The sequence below is a fragment of the Balaenoptera physalus genome (assembly GCF_965194825.1).
Source record: "Balaenoptera physalus genome assembly, chromosome: 8".
NCBI lineage: Eukaryota > Metazoa > Chordata > Mammalia > Artiodactyla > Balaenopteridae > Balaenoptera > Balaenoptera physalus.
In genome coordinates this window covers 104,293,797-104,319,271 of record NC_138887.1, presented here as the reverse complement: position 1 = coordinate 104,319,271, position 25,475 = coordinate 104,293,797, and the positions used below count along the sequence as shown (strand labels likewise).

The window sequence follows — 25,475 nt, the reverse complement described above, 5'->3', positions numbered from 1 at the left end:
CTCTTAGTTTGAGCCTCTAGTTTCTAATTGTTTCTCCTATATTTATCACCTTCTCTTTTTGTTATACTCTCTGAGAGATTTCCTAAACTCTTTCTTCTACCCTCTTATTTAAAAAATTAAAAAATTTTTTGTTGTAATATTTTTAATTTTAAGAGCTCCTTTTCTCTGATTATTTCTTTCATTGTTCCTGTTCTTTTCCCATGGATGTATTGTTTCCACTATTTCTAATATTATCAGTTATATTTATTTTTTGAAAATAATTTTTTGCTACCTAACTTGTCTCTATTTCTTCTTGGTTTCCTTTTTTACCCGTGTGTGTGTGTGTGTGTGTGTGTGTGTGTGTGTGTGTGTGTGTGTTTTATTTAGTGTCTTTCATATTGGAGGATTTCTTCAAATGTCAAGAGATCCTTGGTTGTCAGTTTATATTTAAAAAGGAGCTATTAAAGAGCTGTTTGGAAATTCCATCTGTAGAGTTGAGCTTGCCAGCCTCATTGTAGGTTGGTGGAGTAGTAAGCTGCTAGATTTTCATTGGTGGAATTCACCACTATCTGTATCTCTAGGTATTATTTTCTGGGACATTCAGTTATTCCAGAGAAGAATTCTACAATTTATGTTGTTCCCAGTGTCCCGGCAGCTGAGTGTGGGGCAGGAGGTGAGGGTTTCACTGTGTGTTTAACTTCCTTTTTAGACTAGTGTCTATTCCAGACCTTCAACTGGGCTGGTGTCCCTGAGTTTGAAGGTACTCTGTTTCAATTTCTTCTTGGTCCAGGGTATGTGAGAGATAGTCACCTGGCTGTTCAGGATGGGATGAGGCTTTGAGGGGTTCCCTCTGCTCCTTATATAGACTTTTAATAAATTGCCCCATTTTAGCCCCTCCCCTCACTCCTACTTTCTGTGGTATTGTGTCTTTTTAAAATTATTTATTTATTTATTTTGGCTGTGCTGGGTCTTAGTTGTGGCATGCAGGATCTTTAGTTGCGGCATATGTGCGGGATCTAGTTCACTGACCAGGGATCGAACCGAGGCCCCCTGCATTGGGAGCGCAGAGTCTTACCCACTGGACCACAAGGGAAGTCCTGGTATTAAGTGTCTTAAAAATCCTATCATTAACCAACTATCTAGGCTTCCTCCACTCTGCTGCATCATTTAAACTCCTTCATTCATTTTCACATATTATAGTTTGAAGTTATAAATACTTCCTGATTTCATGGACTATGGAGTCTGTGTTTTGTTTCTCATCATCCTTGTTGGTTGTGGGTGATAGCTGAGGAAAAAGGCGGGGCAGAAAAAACTTTGCTCTGCCATCTTAAAATTGGAAATCTCTGATAGCACATTTTCATTTTGATAGATATTCTCAAATTGCCCTCCATACAGTTTGCACCAATTTATATATAAACTATATAAAAGTGTCCCTTCCCCATATCTTCACCATCTTCATATATTAGCTTTTTAATCGCAGTCAATCTTAGTGAAAAAATGGAGGTGGCACAATTTTAACAACATATTCTGTAAAGGGCACTGAGACTTCATTCATTCTAAATATAGTCATTCAGTAAAAACATGTCCTTGCATACAGATGTTTGTAGATAAATTACTATAAACCCCTCTTTAGAAAATATCTCAAAGCTCACTTTTCTGACAGTAGAAAGCCAGTAGGGTGTCTACTGTCAGTACTAGGAGAGTTATATTTATATATGAGAATTTGCACATGAGTGGGCTTATTCGTATATAATGAAGGGCCCAGGGATGTGGAATCTTAACTCTGGATCCTGTGCCATTATTCCCTAGTTTGCCTTCTTGGAGTTTCCTCCAGGGAGGCAAGTAGAGGTGGTGGAGAGGTGGGAGATTTTTCCTGCATTATGCTTTCTTTTCAGGCTTCTGCCTTCTTAGCTCTTAGTTTTACACAGTATGTGTCCTCTAAGCTGTTCAAGGTGATATAGAATCTCTTTGACAGGGAACATTTCATAAATAGCGCAATAGCCCAGCTGTTAGACACTAGGCTAAAGGGAAAAATTTGGCACAGAAGCTAATCCAAATCTCTGGACTGCCATCACCTAGGGTGGTGGAAGGTGCTGCTTAGAAGAGAAAGATCTGACTAAGAAGTTATCTATCTTCATGTCTGAGAAATGAGAGGGGATGGGATTTTCTATTTAATGGCCAGTGAGGGTCCTTGTCTATCTAGAAATGTAGAGATAAAATCATAAAGACACTAATGTAAGGTATATCAGAAAGATTTGTCACATTGTAGCAAAATGAGTACACCAAACTGTGAAAGCACTTTGCCAGTATGTGGAAGACCTGCTTCTTTCCCCTTTATTGACATTTTATGGCAACTTTTTTTTTATTGGGGTATATTTGCTTTACAATGTTAGTGTGTTAGTTTCAGCTGTACAACAAAATGAATCAGCTCTACGTATACGTATATCCCCATATCCCCTCCCTCTTGGACCTCCCCCACCCCACCCCCCCAAAATCCTACCCATCTAGGTCACCACAGAGCATCGAGCTGAGTTCCCTGTGCTATACAGCAGGTTCCCACTAGCTATCTGTTTTACACATGGTAGTATATATATGTCAATCCCAATCTCCCAATTCATCCCACCCCCTTTCCCTGCGTGTCCACACGTCCGTTCTCTACATCTGCATCTCTATTCCTGCCCTGCCAATAGGTTCATCTGTACCATTTTTTGAGCTGGAGGAATCAGGCTCCCTGACTTCAGACTATACTACAAATCTACAGTAATCAAGAAAGTATGGTACTGGCACAAAAACAGAAATATAGATCAATGGAACAGGATAGAAAGCCCAGAGATAAACCCATGTGCCTATGGTCACCTAATCTATGACAAAGGAGGCAAGAATATACAATGGAGAAAAGACAGTCTCTTCAATAAGTGGTGCTGGGAAAACTGGACAGCTACATGTAAAAGAATGAAATTAGAACACTCCCTAATACCATACACAAAAATAAACTCAAAATGGATTAAAGACCTAAATGTAAGACCAGACACTATAAAACTCTTAGAGGAAAACATAGGAAGAACATTCTTTGATATAAATCACAGCAAGATATTTTTTGACCCACCTCCTAGAGTAATGAAAATATGGCAACTTTTATACCTAATTCCCAATCCCTAGCTCATATCTGTGGCTGTGGTGGGGAAGTAATCTCAGTCCAGGGGAGGGGTTAAGGGAGTAGATATAGAGGGTTCCTGTTGAGTGCGGCAGGTTACCAACACAAACATCATGACATCATCTCTTATTTTAAAAATTTTTTGTTTTGTTTTGTATGAGTCTCACTGACTTATCTTCTAAGGTTTACTCTCTTCAAAGATTTAAATGGGTCTTTAATGTTCTAAAAAACTTTAAAAAAACAAGCAAATGATAAGGCTGGTTTCATTTAAAGGTGAGTTATGGTTCTGAATCTACTTCACTGCATTTCATCACCCTCATAAAAAGGCAAAATGGGAATAAACCTCTGGCTTCTTCAGAATTAGATGAGAAAACACAACCAGACATTCTGCCAGACTTTTCTAGGTGGGATATAGACAGGGATGTCTGCCTTACATTTCAGTGAAGTTTCTAAGCATGATTTTTAGTTTTCCTAGTGAATGCCTAACACCTGTGGGTTTCTAGTACCATACTGTATTTCTACCTTATTTAAAAGACACCCAGCAATTTCATCAATAAGAGTTTTTTGTTGTCACTTGACAAGGGAACAATACGTTGACAGACTAAGGCCACAATAGCTTCTATCAATCAAGCACTTTGGGAAATCAGAAATGACAGTGAAACCCACTGCATTAAATAACCCATCGTGCTGGGAATTAATCAGAAATCTGGTGCTGTTGAAAATAAATGAGTTTTTAACATATTAGATTTGAGAAGTACTTACAAACTGTGGATTAGGGGTCTGTGCAGAGGCGGCTTCTGCTTCATTGGGAAATCCACAGGGGGTAACTGCTGCTAAAGGAAACAGGAAAATCTGCTCCTTCCCCTGGGGAGAAGGGAGAGGAGGTTACTCAAGTATGTGCCAACTGTCTTGCCCATTCCCACTCTGGCCAGGCCAGGTCTTTGCTTGAGGCTCTTACCTTCTCTGAGTTGACTTTGATATCCAACAAAAAATATTTGTCCTACTTAATCTCTCACTCTCTGCATCTGCTTTTCATCTTAGACTTAAATTACCTGAAGGACTTCTCTGGTGGCACAGTGGTTGAGAATCCGCCTGACAATGCGTGGGACACAGATTCAATCCCTGGTCTGGGAAGATCCCACGTACCACAGAGCAACTAAGCCCGTGCACCACAACCACTGAGCCTGTGCTCTAGAGCCTGCCTGCCATAACTACTGAGCCCATGTGCCGCAACTACTGAGCCCGTGGGTCTACAGCCCATGTCCACAACAAGACAAACCACCGCAATGAGAAGCCCGCACACCACAGTGAAGAGTAGCCCCCGTTCGCCACAACTAGAGAAAGCCTGCATGTAGCAGCAAAGACCCAACACAGCCAAAAATAAATTTATAAAAATCAATAAATAAACAATCTGAAGTTATAGAGTAAATTATTTAAAATATGGTGACACTCAATTTCATAATTAAATTCATCCATTTATTTTGTTTGGGAGACATTCAATTAATGATCTACAACAGGCAGCAAGACCTGGTCTGCTAAACACTAACAATCAATTAGATTTCATTCAAGACAATATACCAATTAGTAATGGAGTGCCTACTATGTGTGAGATGCTAGGCTATCTATTAGGAATACAAAATTGCCAAAGCTCTCCCAAGGATCTTAGAATCTTGTGCACAAGCTGGATCTGAATACAAAGCAAGATGTCCTAAGTGCTCAGATGAAGTTTCAAATTGCTATCGAATGGCAGAAGAGGGGCAGGAAATTCTAGCTTGAGGTGTTTGGGAAGACTTCACAGATAAGGGAGCATTTGGAATGGGTGTTGGAGGACTGATCTAATCACAATAGGTGAAGGAAGGGTTAATAGCATTCTGAGCAGATGGAACAGTATGAACAGACACTATGATGGAGTTTTGAAAGTAGAGGACAAATATAGTTAACAACACAGTATCATGTACTTGAAATTTGCTAAGAGGGTAGATCTCGAGTGTTTTTGCCACCCGCAAAAAAAAGAAAAGGAAAGGAAAGGGAAGAAAGCAAAATACGTGAGGTGATGGATATGTTCATTAGTTTAATTGTAGTTATTATTTCACGACGTATGGGCATATCAAAACATCAAGTTGTATACCTTAAATAGATACAATTTTTATTTGTCAATTATACATCAATAAAGAAGGGGGGAAGAAAGTGCAGGACACTTGAAAATTGTAATTCATTCATTCATCCAACAAGCATTGAATGACTACTCTAGCTTAGCTACTGTATAATGCAGTTGAAGTGTGAGGTTGAGAGGCAGGAATATAGTAAGTGATGAGGCAAAGGAAAAGTTTGGGACTACAGTTTGAAGGACCAAGAGTTCATATGAAATGTTTAGTTTTATTTTGTTTAATATTGTTTTCATAAGTAGGGTTATACTGATCCTATTTTTCTGTCACTTGATTTTTTTTCACTTGACATGTCTTGGAGATACTTCCATGTCCATATCTGTAAGACCATCTTATTTTTTTCTATTTCTGTATCATATGTAGAAATGGACAATAATTTATTCAACCATTTTTCTTATTGATGAATATTTAGTTTGGGGAAAACTATCTTAAGTATTTTCTTTCATGAAAAGAAATCAGCCTAAATGCCATTACTATGTTATAGAAATTTTTAAAGGAAGGTATATCAGAACCAAGACTGGATAATATCAATCAACCAGTCAATCAGTCAACCAATCAATATTTGCAGAGGACTCTATCAGAGTCGTGTCAGGAAGTAGTACATTCAAACTAGGTAATTGGGAAGAGTTTAACAAAGTCTCATAAAGTTAATGATTCTTAATAAAGGCACTATTTACAAAAGTATAGGCATGATTTAGGGAAGCTAACAAAGAATGGTATTATAACCCACAGGCTAACATCAAGAAACTGTCACCACCTCTAGGCCAGACTGGCAAGAAGGGGGAGTGGTTATCAGAACCTAAGGCAAGTAACTGCACAGAGAGAGGCAGCTAGCTCCTCATGGCCAAAGAGAGATCCATGACATAAAGACACCTTGGTCTTACTTTCCTCCTGACATTGTTTCCCTGGGTCTTCCATTGGCCCAACAATTAAGCAGCCAGAGGGCAAGGTGATGCAGTCCACAGAAGTCAGCCTCTGGGTCACAGAGCAGGATGGAGAGAGAATCTGAATGTACATTCAGAAAATCTCTAGTATAAAGACCAATTAAGAGATATCAAAATTTTTGTATTAAATAATTAGAATATAATATTGTTGGGCTGCACCCTGCAGGCCTGCAAGCCCTGTACTTGCCAAGCTTCTTTTTTTTTTTATGGCTACGTTGGGTCTTAGTTGCAGCATGTGGGATCTTTCATTGCGGCGGTCGGGCTTCTCTCTAGTCGAGGCCTGCAAACTCGTTAGTTGTGGCGCAGGCTTAGTTGCCCCGCAGCATGTGGAATCTTAGTTCCCTGACCAGGGATCAAACCCACATCCCCTGCATTGGAAGGCAGATTCTTTACCATTGGAACACCAGGGGAGTCCCTTGCCTGGTGGATGGTGAGGGTGGGGTTATTTGTCTGAAGCAAGGTCCTGGAGCAACACCCCACCGTGTGCTGCTGTAGCACGCAGGACATCACAGCAGTCCTCGCTCTCCAGGGTTGGGGGGGAGGAGAAATTGCCAGTTATAGGGGTAATTGACCTCAGGTTGGCTCATTAGTTACCAGGGAAACCAGCAAAGTGCCACGCCCCTCACCACCCTTTTGATAAAAACAATCACTAGCTGAGGCCTGGGGTCAGTATATAGGAAGGTCAGTCATGAGAATAGGGTGTAGGTGAAGCAGTCATTGATCGGGCTGAGGATGTACAGAGAGCAAGAGAACAGCCGTCTTGAGTGGCTGACCATACAAAGATGGAGAGTGTTCACCGGGAGTTTTAGGATAAGTACTTGTTGGGGAAGAAATTAACTAGTTTTGAGGGTCAAAAACAGGAGTTCTAGGACATTCTACAGTCTACTTGACTAGTATCCCACAAAACAGGTCTTCTGAATTTTTATCTTTATTCTTGACTTTTCTCCTGAGTTCCAGACTCAGATTTGGGTTGATTGCTGGCTATGATTTCTGTGTCAAATTTAATACGTCTCATTCATGCCTCTCCAAACCTGTCCCTAACCGCAATCCTCTTCAACTATTCTCTCTGTCCCCTGACCTTGAACTCCTCTATTTCTCTCACCTTATTATATGAGCTATCACTTTAAGTTTCTTCCTCAACTAGATCATTAGATCATTGAACTCAGGACAAGGATGTGGCTCCTTTTTACCCTCTGTAATGTCCTGCGTTGAGCTTGTCTACCTCCATCTTGGGGAGAACTAGGAACTTTCTCTCCTAAAGCAGGCCTAGTCCGTGGGACTCACCCTAGTTTGTATGACCTCAGTTATTCCCAAACCATTCCGTTTTTTAGCCATTTCCTCACGATATTATTTGAGGGCAGGGACCATGTTTATTTGTGTTGATATGTCTCCGGGTGTCCCATTTTCCAAGGAAAGAACTTAACGCTCAGTAGGAGACCAGTGGCTGCTGTTGCTGTGTTTGCTCGCACTATTAATTGTGTCTGGAGTAAACCATGTCTCAGCTTGGGCACCATCTAAGCTTACTAGACAAACTTCAATGGAAGAACTAAGTTTGGAAGTGTTATATTAAAGATGGACGCCTGTTGTGTCAGGGCTCCCAGCTGGGAAAATTGCTTTCAGTTCAGCCAGTATTTAACTGCTTTGTCAGCTGACATGAATATGCAAAGGAAAAAAAGACCACTGACAAATCACAGGGTGGCTTGGTGATTGTGCATTAACAATCAAAGTTCGGATGTAACGAGTCTTCAAGTGCTGCAGGTATCAAGAAAAGCTCTTAAATTGTTCTGATCTCGTTGAAATGGCTGTTAGACAAGACTGAAAAATATATGATTGTAACTATCCCTTTGTGGGTCTTTTCTATACTCATTTGAAAGAGGAATGGCAGCTCATAAAGAACTGCAACTTCCTCAGGAGCCAGAAGGTTTAATGCAGAATTAAGGATATTGCAACCTTGTAGCTGAAATCATAGAAAGAAAATTGAATTATTCTTCCCATATTAAATGCATATATTCCTGAGTGTTTCTGCCAAAATGACTTTGCTAACCCATGGAGTGAAATACACTTCGTTTCACATGGGGGCATTAAACAAAGCTGTGGGCTCCACTGCAACTGCTTAGAAGGGAACAAAAAACATCAGAATGAAAAAGCACTCTCGATGTATGGTTATATCAGCCCTAAATTGTATCACAGCTGCTTCTGGCACCATTAGATAGAACACTGGGTAATTTATAGAAGTCATTTTTAACAATTTGATTGTTGGTATATATCTGCTGAATTGATTGGTTGCGGAGACAGATCTTTATTTTTATAATAGCAATAACATCCTTTGCAGATTACTGCTCAATTTATTCCTGATGCTAACATTACCAAGCAGTGCCTATCAATTTATGTTGGAAAAACATGTTCTTACTTCTTAATTATCTGTTTAATTGTAGAGAGACTAGAGTCCTGTGATACCCTGATTTGCCAGCACTGGGGAGCCTGCCAGAGTCTCTGAGAGTCTTGCTGTTTGGCTTCTAGAGGGCTCTTTGCAACCTCATGATATTAGCAACCTTTACCCCTGTGTATAAGGAGGCGCTTGTGCCCTGAGTCACAGCCGGCAGCACAGCCTGCTCTTCTGCTACTCAGATGAAGTCTCCAGAAGCTGGCAAGTGGCTCCTCCATTGATCTACTTTCCCGTTGATCTACTCTTGTCAGCTCTTGTCATCAGGAATCCTGGTGATGACACCCTCCATCAGGCCCCCCTTCAGCACCATGGGCCTTTCAGGAGAGAAATTGATGGGAGGGCAGGACTGCCCAAATTTTGTGACAGCTACCTGCAAAAAAATTATAGGCCTCATTTCTGACCAATGGATTCAGAATGGCAAAAATGGAAATTATACACATTTAACCAGTCTCCTCTTCACCCCAGCTGCCACCACCACTAAATAGAAGCATAAATCTATATAATAGATGTGCATTAGAAGGCAACTACTGTAATTAATTCACAGCATTGATATTTGCACACTATTGGTGACATTTATTTTTAAATTAAATTATTTTTACTATGGTAAAGTATATGTAACATAAAATTTACCGTTTTAATCATTTGTAAGTGTTCAGTGACATGAAGTACACTCACATTGTTGTACAGCCGTCACCACCATGCATCTCCAGAACTTTGCACAAACTGAAACTCTGCACCCATTCAACAGTAATTCTGCATTTCCCCCTTCCCCAGCCCCTGACAACCACCAGCCTACTTCTCTCTATGAATCTGACCACTCTAGGTACCCTGTGTAAGTGGAATCATACAGTATCTACCCTTTTGTGTCTGGTTTCTTTTATTTAGCACAATATCTTCAAGTTTTGCCCATGCTGTAGCATATATCAAAGTTTTATTCCTTTTAAAGGCTGTATAATATTCCACTGTGAAACAGCATGTAAGACATTGACCAGCTTAAACTGGTTTTGCCTCCTTAAATAGGTTGTTGATTCATCAAATTGAAACAGCACCAGCTTCAACTAGTTTTGTCACCTTAAATAGGTTGTCGATTAATCAAAACTTGAGTTATTTTACAGACACAGCACTGTGCATGTGCAAGACGGGAACCCACATCTCCAGAGTGACCCTGGAACCAAGAATCTTCAGTCTATGGAATTTAAGGAATAGAAATGTTGCCACCAGAGCTCTTTACGCAGTGAGAAGTCGTTCAATGCGGAAAAGCTGGCTTCCAGCAACACAAGTAGCTTAGGTGGACTCCTTCAAAACTAGCTAATCAGCTTCCAAGTTTGAAATTCCCCTAATCGCTTAAATTTCACCCCGAACCCTGGATCCAGGAGACAGGTTTGAGTCCTGTGTCCTTGGTAGTTGACCTTGCAATAAAGCTCTTTCTTTTCTCAAAAGTCAGTGCTGTAGTATTAGCTTCTATGCATGTCGGGCAGCAAGCCCTTGATGGGTAACAATTGTTTGAATAGGCCATATTTTGTTTACCCGTTCATTTGTTAATGGACATGTGAGTTGTTTCCCGCCTCTTGGCTATTGTAATTTTGTGTAGTGGTATGCTTTGATTCCTTTCTCTTTATCTTTTCTGTATCTACTAGAGGTTTTTTCTTTGTTACCATGAAGTTTACATAATACATCTTATAGTTATAACATTCTATTTTAAGTTGGCTATTGTGAATAATGCTACTGGGAACGTGGGCGTACAAATACCTGTTTGAGTCCCTGCTTGCATTTCTTTTGGTCTTTGCCTACTCTTCAGATGCACTGCTCATCTCCTCCACCATGTGACTCTACCCCGACTTTCATCTCCCTGTGATTCAGTGCCTGCCAATGCCTTTCACTGCAACTACCTGGATTTCACTCCTTCTCTTTATCTGCCCTCCCTGTGTCCCCTTCTTCAGCTCACAGATTCCAATTTCTCTCCCAAGCCTCCTTTTCACCATCAGCCTTCAATGGAAGAGGCATTAGCCCAGGGCTGGACTTTTGGAGGAGGGATACTCCCATTTTTTTCTCACTGATACCCAATAGCCTAGTTGGGTCCCAGTCCCAAGCCTTCCACAGCTAAAAGTTATAATCTCTGATTTCTACCCAGCAGCCATCATGAATACGTGAAATTCATCCCTGATTTTGAGACTGGCTGAAGATAAAGGCTGAGCACAGCCCAATCATCAAAAGCCAGAACCATGATAATGACCTCAGCAGCTTTGGACTCCAACAGCACTGTGGCAGGAGGAAACAATCTTTGTCCCAAGTGGGATCCAAACTCAGGTAAAGAAAGCCCTCTCTCTGGTAAGGGGGATAGTTTGCTTAGGTCCAGCAGCTTTTTCAGGGATTGTAATCACACCTTTTCTAAATCACTTTGGTTTTTTATTCTTTTCATCACAATCATCATAATTTTAGATCACTACCATTTGTTGTATGCTTACTATATACACGGCACATAATAAGAAATTTACTTGAATTTTTTCTCTTTCTATATTTTTAACAATCTCCCTGTTAATAGGAGGCAAAATACTCTTTGGAGCCAGACTGGCAAGTTCAAATCCCACTTACTAATGGCTTAAACCTCTCTCTCCTTCAGTTTCCTCATGCAAGAGGGGATAATAGTATGTACCTTAAAGAGTTGTGAGAATTGAATGAGATAATTCATGGGGAGCATTTAGAATCGTACCTAGCACATAGTACTTGATTAAGGTTAGTTATTATTTCTCCATCTTAAGGACCAAGAAACCAAGGCAGAGCAGGTTAAGAAACTTGCCCAAGGCCACACTTTCTAGGTCTGTTGATTCTTAGGTGTATGCTCATAATCTTTCTCAGGTTTATAGATGCTTACTCCATTGCTCATGGAAGAGAAAACAGAAACAAGCTGTATTTCAGCCTTTTATATATAAAGATATTGTGTTAATCAGCCTACCTCTACTTCAAGTTGCAAAGAGTAGATAACAGGGTTAAATAAAATTTCTGCATCTAATTTTTACTGACCTAAGGCAAGTAGATATCTAAAAGGCTGATATTTTGATAATACCTTCCTTGTACAAACACACATAAAGCATGGAGATTCCTTATCTCACCCTATGCTAAATATCTATTCTCAACATTCCCAGTCTTTGGAAAGCAGACTATTAATCCTTTCCCCTATCTCGCCACCCTCATCACTCTCCACAAATTGGTACATAAGAGATAGTGAATGTAGATGGCAGTTCAGAGCTGGAAATGATCTCTACAGGTATTCCTTATGCAGAAAGCTGCCCATTCTCCAAGAGAAAGGACCAGATGAGTCCTGCTCAAGTGCATTTCCAAGTCATCAGAGTAAAACCCTTTTAAAATCTGGACCATTTCAAAATCACTTTTAATAGACTTATTTAATTCGGGGGAGCTTTACTCAAGTCAGAAGCAGTTTTACTTCTTTTCCCCCTTTCATTAAACCTCATGCTGTGGTTGATATCAATTTGTTATTTACAAATGGGCATGGCCCGTCTGATCCTATGAAGGTAATATGGCAAATTTCTGAATGTAGATAGTTTTAAACTGAAGCATCATTCTGCTTCAGTGATGGGTCTCTGGACATAGATATCAATTCATCTTTGAAAGATAATGCCGAGTAATTGGGAAATTATGGAATGGAGGTGAACTTCTTTTCTTTGGAGATACATGTCTAGATTTTATGGAAACTTTTCTTGCAGAAAACAAGGTCTTAGACTAGAACGTGTCATGTAAAGTTTCTTTCAATGGCCACATTTTCTGATTCTATAGGAGAGATGCTGTGTGTGTATATTGGGGGAAAAGATTATGTCTAGGACAGGGATTGGTAAACATTTTCTGTAAAGGGATAGGTAGTAAATATTTTAGGTTTGCAGACCATATGGTCTCTATCACAACTACTCAAGTCTGCCATCATAGCAGGAAAGCAGCCATAGACAAAAATGAATGGGCATGGCTGTGTTCCAATAAAACCCTGTTTACAAAAATAGGTTGTAGGTCAATTTGGCCTATGGGCCATAGTTGGTGGGCCATAGTTGGTCAGCCCTGTACTAGATTCTATGCTGAGCACTTCATATGCAGTATCTCAATCACTCAGACTACTGAACATCAAGATAGAGTCTAGTTAAATGCTAACTAACCTAACCTAGTTAAATTATATGAACACAGATAGAGATTTTTCTCATGTATCCAGTAAGGAACAGTAAAAAAAAAAAAAAAAAGACTGGCCCCAGACTTTTCTACAAGAGTATTCAATGCCAGAAGAAAAGTAAAGGAGGAACATCATCAGAGTTCTAACAGAAAGTGACCTGTGAACATTTCATTATCCAAGAAGCCTTCAAGTATCTATAAAAAGCTACACATGAAATAATTCAAAGAATACAGACCCATGAGCACTTCTGAAAAAACTGCAGATAACAATTTCACATTGAGGGAAATCAAAATAAAGAACTCAGGAACGGACATTCCATGATAAAAGTGTAGTGAGCATTTAATACATTTGAATATAGGGTCAAATCTAGAGCCAAAAGTGGATTCCAAACAACTATGGGAATTATGCACAGAAATTAGAGTGAAAGCTACAAGTGTGGATAATATAGGAACACAGCTAACACAAACCAAAAAGTGGGCAAAGAGCATTGGAAGAAACTATGAGCGCTGATGTCTAAAATAGAAAAATGTAATGACTTTAACCTCCTAATATTTCTCATATTCTCTTTTTAGCTTTGGAGGGATCTTTTAGACAATTGTTTCTATTGTACTGAAGGAAATATTTATTTGAAGTTCAACAATTCTGTTTTACATCTACTAAAATAAAGTAAAATTAAGTTTAATTCTTTTTAAAGTAGCATCTATAGTATGAGCTCATTTTTTAAAATTCTATTTTTCTAGTTCCATATTTGCATTTTTAAAAGGTGCTGTGGGTAACAAAGTGTTTGGTTGAATAGAATTTCAAAGTGAAGGGATCTGAGTTCTCTGTAAATTTCTAATCCTTTTAAAATATCCATATTAATTTCATTTATATCATGTGCAAGTAAGTTCTTACAAAATGGAATGATTTTCATAAAGAGAAAAATAATAGAAAAGAGAAACATGTTAGTAGTAGTTAACTTTTGGTGATGATACAAAAGATTGATTTCTCTTTGTTCTTTTATATATATTAAAACAATTTTAAAGAAACCAATATGGATTTGTAAAAACATAGAATATATTGCTATAGAAGCCATAGAAAGAACATTTTTAAAGAGGAGAGAATGGTCAACAGTGCCAATTTTAAAAATGAAAAATATTAAGAGACAAACATTAGCAACAGGAAAGTCATACTTGACCTTAGTGAAAACAATTTCAAGGGAGTAGTAGAAGCAGAAGCCAGAAATTAGTGTGTTTAGAGTGAATGAGAAGTGAAAAAGTGAAGATTCCGTGTTTAGGTGACTCTTTCCAAAACAAGTCATTGTTCCTCGAAATCACCTCTTGGGATAGACGCTATTTCCTCTATGGAGAAATTGAAGTTTGTTTCTTAACCAAGGTCATATTGCTGGTCATTAGAGAGCCAGTATTTGAACCCAAGTCTGTCTGACTCCCAAACCTATTCTCTGTCAGTATACCATGATTGGTTTGAAGTTTTAGTTAGAAGAGAAGATGGAGGATATGATTAGAGAACAGAAGGGACGAGGATGCCTTTTGAGGTGCATGTGCAGCCCACAGTTCCCCCTCCTGAGAACTTCCTATAGTCCGAGGAATGGATGATGATGGCTATGGACGTACTGCATGGTCCTGCCATCCAGGTCATACCGAATGGGTTAGGTGGACAATCAATGAACAATCCTGATTGGACTGGAGTAGAGCACACACGAGCCTAAATCTTCTGGGAATTATTATCGGAGCTACAAAATACTAGTACTTTTTTCAGACAGCCACTTGAACTGGGGAGAGTTAAAAATGGGCCAAGGTAGCCGTATTTGTCCATGTGCACATGGCTAGGCAAAGAAAGCTGAGTAAGAGGCAGACCGAGAAGCCAGAGATGGGGAGAGAGATGGAGGGGAGGGGGGTAAAGAGAGAGAGAAATCATGTGAGGAAAGTGAAGGTGAGAGGCCAGTTGGCTCCAGAGAGAGAAAGGGACTGAGTGAGCTGGAAGAGGAGCTGCTTTGACTCAGATGGTTTTTCAGTTCTCCTTCTGGAAAGTTCTAGCTGCACTTTTTCTAATTGAGCTAGTTTGAGTGGGTTTCTGTTACTGCTAACCAAATAGTCTTGAAGAAGGCAGGAAGGTAAGAATTTAGTCCCATCAAGGGAAGACTGATGGAGGTATGAAAGCTAAAGGATTACCTGACATGGCCATGCCCCTGGGCCTGCTACTTATCAGCAAGTCATTGGATAGACTTATCCACTGGAGGGTTCCAACGCTACTTAATAAAAATATCTACTGAGAAATATAGCTCTGATCCCTCTTCACAGGTGCTTTCCTTCCTCTCTGACTGGGCCAAGAAAACCTCAGAGCACGGAATTTTTAAAAAGGATATAATAGGAAGTATCTGTAATCTAAAGGCAGCTATGCATTGAAGAGAATGAGGTGATGCCATTTGCAGCAACATTGATGGACCTGGAGATTGTTGTGCTGGGTGGGGTGAGTCAGACAGAGAGGGACAAGTATTGTGTGGTGTCAATTATGTGCAGAATCTAGAAAGAAGATAATACAAATGAACTTATTTGCAGGACAAAAACGGACTCACGGACTTAGGGAGTGAACTTATGGCTGCCAGAGGGGGTGGGGTGGGGGAAGTAAAGAGGGGAGGGATAGATTGGGGGTTTGGGATTGACACGTGCATGCTGCTATATATAAAATGGATAACCAACAGGGACCTACTGTAGAGCACAGGGAATTCTTCTCAGTACTCTGTAATAACCTAAATGGGAAAAGAATTTGAAAAAGAATAGATATACACGTATATACATGTATCTGTGTAACTGAATCACTTTGCTGTACACCTGAAACTGGCACAACATTGTTAATCAACTCTACTCCAATATAAAATAAAAAATTTTTTTAAAGTATAACTACTCTCATTCCTCCCAATCCTGGCCCTTTCTCTGCTTTATTTTTTTCTCTTTAGCACCTATTATTTTCAATCATACTATGCATTTCACTCATTTACTTAGTTCATTGTTTGTCTTCCTCACTCTAATATAAAATTTCTGACTATTTTGTTCACCATTCACTATCCACAACACCTGGCACACAGTAAAAGCTCAATGAATATTTGTTGAATGAAAAAAGAAAAGGCAGCTTCTTGAAGCCCTCCTGAAATGGCAGTGATGACTCCTTTCTTACAGGGAACCTGTGAGGATTCCCATCCTGCTGTGAAACTGACAGTGTGAGCCATACTCCAATGCTTCCCCGTCTTTGAGGTCTGTATGTTCCCTCCCAAGCTCCCTTACTGCTTCTTGAGTTGAGTTTGGAGAACATAGGTTTTCCATGACTACCCAGTCTCAGTCTTTCAGGCAGCAACTGGAGGAAGAAGAGACGATAGAATTCTGGTGCCAAATCTTTATAATGAAGAATTGGCTTTAGGGGCCCAGGTCGTTCATTCGTTAATCATCCGTCATCATAGTTCTCCTGAAAAGTCACATGTAATTAATCGATTGGTTAGAAGAGTAATGATAACAAGATCTTAAGTTTAAACTGCAACTAAGTCACTTAGCATTATTCTGGTTCAAGGTGACAGCTGTTAATCTAGTCATATGCTTTCTAAATTGCCTGCTATTAATCTATATATCAGCATCCATTGCATCCAATTATTCATCAGCATATTTGAAAATCTCCTCACAGGGCATGACCCATCCCACAGTAGGCTGTAGGCACCATCCTCTTACCAAAAGCTTGGAGTATTTTCTTTTGTCTGATCCTCTCTAATAAGGACCCAGTGGTGTGGAGTTTCCAGTGGAGAACTGATAATTCAGTGTAGTGGATGAACTTCAGCTCTCAGATGGAATGAGACACAGATGCTTTCCCTTGATGCATTTTATACCCTCAGCCAGCACTTTGCGCACATTAGATTGCATCCTCTGAATAACGAGCATCTAGTGTCCAAGCCAATGTGTGCAACTTGACGGATGTAGATTTAAATGCTACAATGCATTACAAAGTGCTACATGTCACCCCAGGTTGTGTTTGCCTCCATCATGGCTTAGGCTGATGGGTTGCAACATAACAGAATGTGGCAAGCTGGGTGATGTATAGTGCAATGTACGTGTCCTGCCTGCAAAGTAGTGTGTTCTCAGTGGGAGCAGCACATCACAACAGAAAGCCCTGCTCTCCACTGATCCTCCATCTGTCAGTGGGCTGGGGGGAGCTGCCTCGCTGGGGGTAATGGACTCTCTCAACACCGTAGAAACCAGTTTGAAGTTGCATTTTACCCAGTTAGATCAGCAAATGCTTTCAGAAAGCAAAGCCCATCAGCCTCAACCTAAAGCCACCTCAGGGAATGGATGAGCCTGGGATTGCATATCTGTGGTTAGAAACTAGGGGTGTGCTGGAGATCTTGCCCTTTGCCTCAACGTGTGAGGGCAACTTCCCAGATAGCCTCTGAGGTGTTTGCCAGGTAAACATTTCACTCTGAATATGACCGAGTCACTGATATCAAAGTGTGGACACAAGGCTACTGTTAGCCTAGAGGTCTCCGTTTTGTAAATTAGAAAAAGGTACCGCTTTTTCTGCCAGGTGCCTAAATAATGGGCTGCACGTTCTAACAGTAGCCACTTGCTAGAGCAAGCCTCAGTTCTTGGTCACTGGAGAGGATCTCTAGCCAGTCTCACCCTGGAAGACTTCCTCAATCAGGCTACCCTTGTGTCTTGCCCGTTGGCATTGCCTCTTGAACATGCCTAGTTCCAGGCAGGGCCCACTTCAGAGAAAACTTACATGGAAAGTGAAGGAGATGTTTAAAATCACAAGCTGTTCAGAACACTTGCCTCCTGAGGGCAGGACCAAAGCATGACAGTATAGTTCACCCCAGTGAAGAGAAGTCTGTGGGCTCTCACTGAATGCAAGTCATGATTAATGAATGAGGTTTTGGTGTTTAGAAATAATTGGCTTTCTTAATTATGAAAGTAATGTCTATTAAAGAAAAATAGAAAAGTATAAAGTAGAAAATGAAAGTCATCCATAATCCTACCATCAGAGCTAACAGCTGTTAATGTTTTGGTATGTTTTCTCCCAATTTTTATTATAGACATACAGGTGCATTAAAAAAAATTCTTGAGCTGGTATATATAAAATACATATTGTTATATATAATTATATAATGATTATGTTATTATGTATTATAATTATATAATATATAACAGATATATATTATTGTATATAAATATATATATAATTTGTGCCCTTCTTTTCTCCACTTAATATAATGTTATTAACATTTCCCCATGATTTACTTTGCATAAATTACTAGCACAGGAATTACTAGATAAGAGGGACATTTGTAAATCACGCAATACATGGGGTCAAATTACAAGAATATTGTCTGGCTTTGAAATCTTAACAACCTCGCTGACCTCGCTGGCCAGTGAAGAACAATCCACCCCCTTCCTCTGAGAAGGGCCCAGGTTCATTACTGGAAGCAGCCCACAGTGGCTATAGGCTGAGAGGGCTGCTTCCACCTCATCCACTGAGTCACTGGAACAATAAATATGTCCACACCCCAAGGCTCAGTTTCTACTTTGATGACATGAGCTTAAAAATGACTAACCCCAGGGCTTCCCTGGTGGCGCAGTGGTTGAGAATCTGCCTGCTAATGCAGGGGACACGGGTTCGAGCCCTGGTCTGGGAAGATCCCACATGCCGCGGAGCAACTAAGCCCGTGAGCCACAACTACTGAGCCTGCGCGTCTGGAGCCTGTGCTCCGCAACAAGAGAGGCCGCGACAGTGAGAGGCCCGCGCACCGCGATGAAGAGTGGCCCCCACTCGCCGCAACTAGAGAAAGCCCTCGCACAGAAACGAAGACCCAACACAGCCAAAAATTAATTAATTAATTAATTAAATTAAAAAAAAAAAAATGACTAACCCCAGAACTCCTAAGATCTCGTTGAGCGGATCGCCAGACACCCAGGATGGGCTCCCAGACTTCCTCACACTTACTTTCCACCATTCTTGGCTTTCCCCAGAAGTAGGTCTTTTCATACACTCAGTTGTACAGGTTGGGGAAGGAGGTTGGTGAGTGGAGGGTCAAGAGGAGGAGTGAGGGCTGAGCAACAGGGGGAAAATGTTCCGGAGGCCTCGTGCTCTGGTCCATTTCCTGAAGTCTTCCTCAGTTCCCAAAGACTTTTCACAGGAGAAGTCGGGAATAAAACATAAACTTTTTCATTAAACCTGTTCAATGCAGTAGCCGCTAGCCACATGTGGCTATTTAAATTTAAATCAATGAAACAAATTAAGATGGAATACAAGAAAATATCAGTTCCTCAGTCTCTCCAGCCACATTTCAAGTGCTTAATAGCACACGTGTCTGTATAGAACATTTCCATGATCCTAGAAAGTTTTATGGACAGTGCAGCTCTAAACAATTCTTAGAGGAGGGTAAATGCCTATCCTTGGGATTCTGGAGCCTCTACCAGAACTTTATCAGGGAGAAATTTCTTTAAAGACTCTCACTTTCTTCTAAAAGCTCAAGTGACTTTTTCATTCTATAATATAAAACACACACATTTGCTTTAATGTGAAAAAATGATTTTAAACACATTGAATACAATTGACAAACCAGAAAGGCATTTGATTTATCCTGTGGTTTTGCATATTGCAGCTGGAGGAACACAGCTCTTTTTTTTTTTCTGATGGTGATGTTTTTATTTTATTAAAAATTTTTTAAAAAAATTTTTATACAATTTTTAAAGCTTACTTCCCATTTATAGTTATTACAAAATATTGGCCTGTGTTGTACAATACCGCCTTGAGCGTATCTTACACCCAATAGTTTGTACCTCTGACTCCCCAACCCCTATATTGCCTCTCCCCGCCCTTCCACTGGTAACCACTAGTTAGTTCTCTGTATCTGTGAGTCTGCTTCTTTTTTGTTGTATTCACTAGTTTGTTGCATTTTTTAGATTCCACATATAAGTGATATCATACAGTATTGGTCTTTCTCTGTCTGACTTATTTCACTCAGCGTAATGCCTGCAGGAACACAGCTTTGGGGGCACTAAGGGTGTGGCTCCCCTTTGCTTGTCACCAGTGGTGAGCCTTCCTGCCTTCCAGAAGAGAAGGGGCTGTCACAACAAAGTGATTCGTAATTAGGCTCTGAGAGTGACGCCTGTGCCTATCTCTCACAGAACTTCTCCCCAACCCCCGACCCAGTGAGATACTGTGACACACCGGGAACAAGTAGGGTTATTTCAGAAGGTCTTACTCATTTTTTAACTATGCTGTGACAACCTGGCCAGCTGAGTAGACGCAGATTGAACTGGTTGACCAGATAACAGACTCCCTGTCTGATCACTAGCTTTCTGTCCTAGGATGCTGTTCTCAGAGAGATCACCTCAAGGCCAGTTGCTGAGATTCATTAGTCCTAGGCCAGGGGTTTTCAAAATCACTTGGAGAGGTTATTAAACATGTAAATTTCCTGATAAAAAGAACCTTGAGTAATTATATTGCATGTGGCCCCTTAACAATATTTACTGAGCACCTACTATGTTTTGGGCATAGTAGCAGGCAATGAAAATACAAGGCAAATGATCATTAATTTTTAGAATCCTAAGATTAGAAGCTACCTCCAAAGGATATATAATGCACATCTAAGGCTTAAGTGGCTTCAGTTTTAAGCTACAGACTGACCCCACTTTCCATGCATGAGATCAGGTCTTTTGTTAATGCTTTGGTCTATATTTTTTCCAAGGTAGTGCTTTCATCTAACAAAGGCTGCTTAATGATTTCCAACAAAGAAGATGTTCAGAATGATATGAAGAAAAATGAAAATTTGTGCAGAGCATGGAGGGGGTCTGTACTGGGATTCGTGGCCTCTCTGCAGTTCTAAAGGCTTCGAAAGAATTAGATCAAGTATCTGTGTAGCTTCCTGTTTTAGAATCTAAAACAACAAAAAATTTGTATGTAGTTCAAATTCCCCATTCTGTGGTTGAGGCTTATTTCTTCTTTGTGCTCAGAAGAAATGGAAATGCTGAATTTCCATCCTTGAAAAAAATTAAAAACTTCTCAGAGTTTTAAAAGTCTTTATTCATATATTATGCAGATTTACCACCCAGGGTAAATCATCTCTTTTTTTTTTTCACCTTCCCCCCAGGTGTTATTTTCTAACTCGAATCACTCCTTTTGTTTCTGGAACTCCTCCAATTTACCCAGGCCCACTCTGGGGTAAATATGCTGGACAAAATAAGGTCCCAATCCTAGCTACAGAGCTGGATTCCACCAAAACTACCTCAAGGCCATCCAATTTCAACTGGCCCATTGGTTTTTCTCTAACCTGGAGCCTAACACCTGTTTTTCTGTTATTGTCACCTCTGATCAAAACCCTCTATTAAGATTCTCTTAGCATTCAACTGTTGCAAATATATAGGAATTATTATTACAAATATTTGTTTCAATTAATTAGCGATGGCCTTATGATGAAGCCTGACTGTATTTTTCTATTGTAACCATGTGGTAGCTCTAGCCCCAGGGTGATGCACAGCCTAGCAACACTCCTTAACGATCCTCTTAATTACACAGTTGGGGTAACCATTCTGTCTAAAAAATCTGCTTCGTAATTACAAAATCACCAGCCCAGCCAGCCGTGTTGACCCATCAATCGCTTGCATTCCGCTGTGTCCTTAAATTGTGCTCTGTCTTCTCTCCAAATGACAGGGAAGCTTTGGAAGCTGGTGCATGTGGGGTGCAGGTGCTCCTGTAATAAACGTCTCTGCTTCTCTCTGCCCAGGGCTGCTCCACCGCTGGGCTTCTTCCTTTACCTCCTGCCATCTTTTCCTCGGCAATAACCTCAGAAACACAAAGGAATTCATCCCCTTTTTCAAATCCATCTACAGAAAGCTAGTTGCAGTAATTTAGCATAAGCCTGAAAAGGTAATGATGGCCCCATAGGTGGCCTGGCTTGGTTCCTTGGATGCGGAAGCTGTTGTTGAAATTGTCCCTTCATTTGTTCCTGTTTACTAACCAGGCTTGTGTCATCAGGTCCAAAATCAATGTGTATCCCTCTGTTATTCTGTGTGTTGCATTGAGTTGTGATGATCTGTGGACATGTTAGTCTCCTCCATTGTACTAGGAGTTCTGGGATGTAGCATCTAGTGCAGTGATTGGCCTGTAGCATAGGCTCCATGCATCACTGTGGTGAAGTGTTGGCAAATGAAAAACCTGGCAAGTTCTTAATTTCTCTATGTCCCATCTTTTCACTTCGCAGACTCCTACTGGTAAACTTGTCCTGACTGCAGTGTACATGAGGAAATCTTTGGGCCCAAGGTAACACACGTGCATCTTGAGGGTCTGGTGAGTGGAGGTCCTTTTGGATCTCATAGAACTACCCTTTGGCTGTATAGTGGGAATTCCTAGCATCTTCGGTATCCTCAACGTGTTCTTTTATTTCATCCAGGGAATCATCACTTCCTCATACTGTAAAAATATTGCTCGTCTAGGTGCCCTTTGGGAACTGGTGGCACCAAGAGCCACGGCATGGTGGATTCTGAGGACTTGTGCCCCCATCAGCACCTCTTCTTACTGAAACCCTGCCTTCTAGAGCAGTGGAGACTGGCTAGGAGTTTTTCTTCACGTTGTGTGTGACATGGTTTGAACTAAAAGGGAAGGCTTAGAGCAACAGGGACCCTCATTCATTGCTGGTGGGAATGCAAAGTGATACAGTCACTTTGGAAGACAGTTTGGCAGTTTCTTGCAAAGCTAAACATAGTCTTTCCATACAATCTAGGAATCGTGCTCGTGGGTATTTACCCACTTGATTTGAAAAGGTGCGTTCACAAAAAACCTGCACGTAAATGTTTAGAGCTGCTTTATTCATAATCGTCAAAAACTGGAAGGAACTAAGATGTCCTTCCATAGGTGAATGGATAAACTGTGGTACATCCATATTTTGCAGTAGTATTCAGTGAGGAAAAGAAATAAGCTATCAAGCTGCCAAAATGCCCAAAGGATCTTAAAGCTCCTAGGTGAAAGAAGCCAGCTTAGAAGGCCACACCTCGTATGATTTCGTGTTTATACAGTTCTGGAAAAGGCTAAACTATACAGCCAGTAAAAGGATCAGTGGTTTCTAGGAGCTCAGGTGAAAGAGGGGTGGGAGGGGTGAACAGATGAAGCACAGGGGATTTTTAAGGCAGTGAAATTATTCTATAAGCTTCTGTAATAGATACATGACATTATGCATTTGTCAAAACTCGTAGAACTTTGTATAGCACAAAGAGTGAAGCTTCATGTATGTAAATTAAAAAACTATTTAGGGGGTTGAAGGGTCCCAGGAAGAAATGCAGATTATGGCAAGAGAACCTAAATGTATGAAACTATCTCACTGAAGGGGGCAGGGGAAACGGTGCTGCCCTGAGTAACTTTGGCGATTGGTGGAATCTGTAAAACTAAAGAAGAAAGGCACTGCAAGTAGGCACTGTTTTCTCCAACATAATAAGAAATACGGTCTTTGGTCTCCATATTTGGTCTCCATCCCAATTCCTGGCACAGAACTCCTAAAACTCTTGGAATTTCCTAAAAGATAGAGTGAGAGGGACCTTTTTTCTTTTCTTTTTTTAAAATATTGATTGATTGATTGATTGATTGATTTAGGTGCTTCGAGTCCTAGTTGCGGCGCACAGGCTCTTCATTGTGGCGCATGGGCTTCTCTCTAGGTGAGGCACTCAGGCTCCAGAGCACGAAGGCTCAGTAGTTCGTTGCCCCGCAGCATGTAGGATCTTAGTTCCCCGACCAGGGATCAAACCTGCGTCCTCTGCATTGGAAGGTGGATTCTGTACCACTGGACCACCAGGGAAGTGAGGGACCTCTTTTCTTATTTATAATATGCCCTGTTCGACCATGCCTTAGTTTATGCTCACAAGGTCATTCTTGGAGGATGGGGGGCTGGTTGCCAGAGGAACCAACTATGTGATTAGAGAGTTGGAACTTTCAGCCCTACCTGCCCTCCGCCCTCCTTCCAGAGAAGGAAGAGGGGCTAAAGATGGAGTTAATCACCAGTGGCCAATGATTTATTCAATAATGCCTATGTAATGGAACCTTCATAAAACCCCTAAACCATGGAGTTTGGAGGGCTTCCAGGTTGGTGAACACATCGAGGTGCTGGGAGGCTGGTACCCAGAGAGGGCCTCGAAGCTCCACAGTTCTTCCTTCTACCTTGCCCTGTGCATCTCTCCCCTTTGGATGTTCCTGAGTTGTATCCTTTATAATAAACTAGTAAAGTAAGTACAGTGTTTCTGTAAGTTCTAAAGCCATTAAGGTAAATTATGGAACTGAGAAGAGAGTTGTGGGAACCTCCTATTTGTAGTCAAGTCAGACAGGAGTGCCAACGACCTGGAGACCCACTGCTTGTGACTGGCGTCTGAAGTGGAGGGCAGTCTTGTGGGACTGAGCCGTTAACCCCGTGGGGTGTTTGCTAACTCCAGGTAGTTAGTGTCAGAATTGCTTAATATAATGGAAAACCCTGGAATGGAAGAGAGTTCCAACTCCCTTCCAAACACATTTGGCAACAGAAATTTTCTGTGGGTAGAGGAAATAGTTTTTCTTTTAGCAGGAAATACACAAGATAAGCCTGGAGCATCTTATAGTGCCAGAAAGTAAGAAAATGCATACACACACACACACACACACACACACACACACACACACACACAAACTAAAACAGAACACACTCATGGAGCTGTGTCAAAGGGGAGCAAAACTCAACTGAAAAGCTCCCAATGGCCAAAGCTGGGACAGTTTGAGCAACGAGATAGATAAAGCTGTATTGGATTATAACCCAAAGTAGAAAATAAGTATCCATGATTCATACTGATATAATACATGATTGTATAAAATAAATGGGTGGGAAAGGGGAAATCTCCCATGCCAAAGAATTCCAAATAATTTATGTAGATACTCCACCTTCTAGGAAAGGGAACATACTTCCCCTATTTTTAGGTGTCACACATTGTAACTTCCTTCCAAAGAGAACCGTACGGAAAGGGGCAAAAATAACTTTACAGTGCAGAAAACTAACAAAAACACTACCTCAGCCAGGTGATCAAGCTCATCATAATTGTCATAAATCATGTTGATAGTGTGTACTCTTGATATGATGTGATAAAAATGGTACTTACTTCTGTGGTTTTCCTCCCCATAACCTATAACCCCAGTCTTACCCTGAGAAAAACATCCAATTCCAGTAGGGTGACATCCTACAAAATACCTGACCAGAAGCCCTCAAAAATGTTGAGGTCATCAAAAACAAAGTCTGAGAAACTGCCACGGCTAAAATGAGCCTAAGGAAACATGATGACTGAATGTAACGTGGTACCCTGGATGGGACTCTGGGTCAGAAAAAGGCATTAGAGAAAAACTAAGGAAATCTGAAAAAACTATGGACCTTAGTTAATAGTACTTATGTATCAATACGGGTCCATTAATCATAACAGATGAATCACACTAATTTAAGGTGTTCATCACGGGGAAACCGGGTGCAGGATACACAGAAACGCTGTATTATCTTTTCCATTGATCTCTAACTCCAAAAAGGTGCTAAAAAACAGTCTATTTAAAAAGGAGGAACAGGCTCTGTGGTCATCAGGGC

General features: G+C 40.6%; 1 long non-coding RNA gene across 1 annotated transcript; it reads left to right on the top strand.

The window, feature by feature from the left end:
• The first annotated feature begins 610 nt into the window (after nt 1-610).
• Nucleotides 611-23,442, top strand: LOC309666100. The gene is made up of 2 exons (XR_014266897.1): nt 611-18,464; nt 18,780-23,442. It is a non-coding gene; the product is annotated as an uncharacterized lncRNA (long non-coding RNA).
• The last annotated feature ends 2,033 nt before the right edge of the window (nt 23,443-25,475 follow it).